Source organism: Ailuropoda melanoleuca, chromosome 8 (assembly GCF_002007445.2).
Source record: "Ailuropoda melanoleuca isolate Jingjing chromosome 8, ASM200744v2, whole genome shotgun sequence".
NCBI classification, from domain to species: Eukaryota; Metazoa; Chordata; class Mammalia; order Carnivora; family Ursidae; genus Ailuropoda; species Ailuropoda melanoleuca.
Window position 1 is genome coordinate 94,893,949 of NC_048225.1, and position 4,125 is coordinate 94,898,073.

The following is a 4,125-nucleotide window of genomic DNA, read 5'->3' on the forward strand; positions in this document are numbered from 1 at the left end:
CTTTCTTTGGACTTAGGGTCTCTCCCTCCTCCCCACAACCTTCTTCCCTAAAGGAGAGATGGGGAGTTAAAAAAAAAAAAAATCACACAGGCTTGTAAAGCCAATGAAATCAGTGCTAAATCTATCAAAGCAAATCATAGACCCTGACAGCTGAGAAGTATTATTTGTTTTTTTTCCTCCCAGATTTCTACCGAGCCTGGTGCTTTAAGCGTATGTCTTAGGGAGAAGAGACTCATATAAAGGCAATTACAATTGGTAAATGATTAATGTTGGATCTGACATTTTTATGTGTCAAGTATGTTTAAGTGTATTAACCTTTGCAGAATTTACACCCATACGATATGAGATATATCTTGTACAGCATCTGAAAGATCTGCAGTCTGCCTTCACTTAAATCTTATTTACATTTATTTTATTACAATATAAATGGGTTTAAACAAATCTTAATCGAGTTTTTTACCCCGTTCTGCAGGCCCCGCTGGCACCATGGGGAGGCTGAGGGCAGCAGGGCTCCTCGAGGCTTGCAAATAAAGTTCCAGGCACCTGCCTGGAGAACCCCAGGAGAGAGGGGCCCTGTGTCCATGATTCCAGCTCCTGTCTCCATTGTAGCCCCAAGGGGAGGTGACTTAGAAGGCCAGGGAGTCCGCATCCCAAGCATGAGTCACAGAGGCAGGCTTTCCAGCAGACAGACAACTTTTAATTTTTGGAAGTTACAGAAAACACACATTTCCATAGCATCAATTTTAGACAAGAAGCAATAAGCGGCTCCCATCTGTGGTGTCTTTTGCAATCTGTCCACCGCCCAGCCCCCAGTCCCTCTGCAGGAGAAGCCACACTCCAGATGTCTCCTTTCAGGGCTCACCTCCCTCCCTGGGCCTTTCCTTCTCCAAGTCGGAGCTACTCAGCCGCGGCCGCTGCGGTGTCAGCTCCACGCCTCCTGAGCTTCACTCCACTGAAATCTGGTTGGGTACGAGACAGACTCCGGTGGAATGAAGGACAAGAGAAACACATGGACGGTCTGGGGCTCTTTTTTCTCAGAGGGCGGGCCGCCTGGCAACCCGGGCCTCTGCACGTCGGGGGACTGCCCAGCCAAGGGCCTGCAGGATCTTTGAAACACAGTGTGGAGGGGTGCAGAGGGCCTGCAAGCACGCACCTCCGCGCACCTCCACCCCCCTCCGCCCAGGGTCATACTCCTCCGGGAGGCTAAAGGAGCCAGCTTACCAAGACACCCCCGTGCCTGCAGCCCAGGCAGATGGCGCTCAGTGGAAGGGATGGGGGCTGCGGGGCTGTTGTTTCTCACTCCCCAAGCCATCGTCCCAGACAAGTCCATGGCAGAACCTTCTCTGTATTTCCCTAGTTGGGATGCTGGTTATCGTCTGCCTCTGTCTGTGTCCCCTGTGTGGCCATACCTGAGCTCGATGTGGTTGGTCCTGGCTGGAGGAGGCAGGCACTCTGACATTGCTTGAGAAAAACCCATCTATAAGGAGCTCTCTTACCAAGGTGAGGGAATGCAGGGGCAGGGGCATTCCTTTCCAGAATGCACCATCCAAAGAGCATGAACGGTACTTTGCGGGTCCGTCTGCCAGTGTGAAACCAGGTGGAGGTCGGTGAGGAGCTGTGGAGGGACCAGAATGTCTGGGCAAGGGCGAGCGAAGGAGACTCCTTGGTGTCGCCCCTACAAATGATATTATCTAGGATGTCTGCTTTCCAGTGACCCCACATCCTTTGCCAAATCAGCCTGGAAACTACTGTGTATTCTTTGGGCATGGTGTTGGGGGATGAGAGGCGGGAGGAGCAGGCCTGGCTTTCAGAGGCTGAACCAAACAGGGAGGATGGAAACTCTCAGAGGCTCTCCATCCTCTTAAAAGCAATGCCCCTCCACCAGTCGCTGCGTAGGTGCCGCTGTGGCCCCTTCCCTGCTGTGTTCAGGCATGCCTGTGGCTCAGTGTAAGCCCCATAAAAGGCTGTTCTCAGCACCAGCATACAGACTGGGTGAGTTTGGGCAGATCCACCCTGCTGTTTGGAATACTTTCTTCCTGGGGCTTGTTCTGACCCGATACAGGGAGGCACTAGCTTGCGAAGTGGCTCCTCCCCCAAGATCCAGCCCCCTGGGCATAGGGCTTCTGTAAAAGGCTCTTCAACAAGGGCTTGGCTGTTTCAGCTATTCCTGAGGAAGAGCCTGGCTTTCCTTGGTCAAGGCGAATACAGGTGGTGCCGGGGACAGGGAGCGAGGGACCGGGGGGAGGAAGGCTGGCCCCATCCTCTCCCGTAAATACAATTCTCAACCACGAGAGAGAAACGTGCCCTGCTTGTGAATGATCTAGACTTTATAATCCTCCTGCACTTGCCTGTGGCCCCTTTCACAGTCAAGGAAAGAAAGAGACCGGCCTGGCTGGCTCTGATAAATGACGCAGAAGATGGTGGGAGGAAATAGTCTGGGGATGGATGGATTCTTTGCTTTCTCTTTGGATTTCAGTCCAACTCGGACAGCAAAGGGATCCATTAGTCTCCCTGCAGACCCTCATCACTCCACTCTTACCCTCCTAACATGTACGGTCCACCAGATTCTTCCAGCCCTCAGCCGGAGGGTGCAGTCTCACCCTCGTATGGGGTTTTAGCCTCTAGGGTGGATATTCCAGAGATGACAGTGTCTGTAAGAGCACTTTAATTGTGAAAGGCCATGCAAACAGGAGGTAGCATTGACATTAGAGAGCTTAGAAAAGGCAGGCCCTTCCTTCTTTCACCATCTACTCTGGCCCTACAGACCTGCAACAAGGCAGACACAAGAAAAAATAAGCCTAGAGCCTGTATCGGGAGCCTTGACCCACTCTGGACCCCATACCCAGAGTTCAGGATTCTCTACCCACCATCCCTTTGTCAGCTTGATGCCCCAGTGCTTTCTCCTTGGCCACCTGCAGTGTGGGGTTTAGTCAGAGAAGCACGCGTTTGGCTTTAGAGTAAGTTCATGCAGTGGCTGCTCTCTTGCTCCCCAAGTGCCCTCAGAACTGTGCTCCAAATGGCTTCCTAATAAAACCAACTTGGACATGAGAACCCAAGAATGGAACAAGGTCCCGAATATCTTGTTATAGCTGTACCCTCCAGCCCAGCACTGAAAAGCCAGTAGGGCGCCCTCCCCTCCCCCGCCCCACCCCACCCCATCCCACCCCATTCCTCTAGTTGGGTCAGTCTTCATGAAATCAGACAGAACTGTAATCTTGGTACTTAACAGCTCAGCACCCACCTTACCACACCAATTCCCACTCTCAGTGCCAATTATTGCCCGAAATCGCTGGAAATTGCCCCCCAAAACATAGAACTGGCTGGAGATTTGGCTAAAATGAAGTAGGTCCCCCTATTTTAGCCTTGGAAGAAGTGGATCATCAACTTCTGGTGAGTTTGGCTTTTTTCCCACAGCCCACGCTCTTCTCTGACTGTCCAACGATCCTCCTGGTACAGGCACGCGGCTTCGGTTTTCCAAAGCGCCCCAAATCACAGATTTCAGACTCACCTGGAAGTATGCGTGTCTGTACCTGCAGATATCAGGGCTTACTCTGCGCTTGATGCAAAAGAATATATAGGGTTTTTCATAAGCTAATTCAGAGCAAAGAGATAGCTGGAGACTCACGCCTATGAGAGGAAGAAAAGGAATTCCGAGTCTCGGAATGTTCTTTCGCTCCTAGGATTTGAGGACAGGGGCTAAGAACCGAGAAGCACTTACTGTGTGGTGTCCGGCCCAGCAGGCCTGCTCCTGAGGGAGGGTGGGGGCCAGTCCTGAAGAGTCATCCGCCCTTTAAGGAAAAAAGAACATAGAAGCAGAGAACCGTGGAAGCGGAGTGGAGGGAGTGAAGGTAGCTGGAAGAGAGGGTTTGGAGTATACGGCGGGGTTCAGGGGAACTTTTAGAAATAGAACTTGTAGAAATAGGTAACAGACAATAAAAGCGAGAGAAACTGGTTTTTCCAAGGCAGAGGTGAAGAAGGACTCAGCCCCTTTCAAGGAAGTGGTACTAGTTTCGGTCTTCATTTATGCACCTCTCAGCACCGCTTCGGGTTACCTGCAGAGCCCAACCAATCGGGTGAGGGCTCGGGCGTCTGGCTCCGCCCCTCAGAACCCACACCCGGGGGTAA

General features: G+C 51.9%; 1 long non-coding RNA gene across 1 annotated transcript; it reads right to left on the minus strand.

The window, feature by feature from the left end:
* Nucleotides 1-556: 556 nt before the first annotated feature.
* Nucleotides 557-3,981, minus strand: LOC109490071. The gene is made up of 3 exons (XR_002143269.2): nucleotides 3,719-3,981; nucleotides 1,497-1,615; nucleotides 557-959 (listed from the first exon to the last, which is right to left on the minus strand). It is a non-coding gene; the product is annotated as an uncharacterized LOC109490071 (long non-coding RNA).
* Nucleotides 3,982-4,125: the final 144 nt, after the last annotated feature.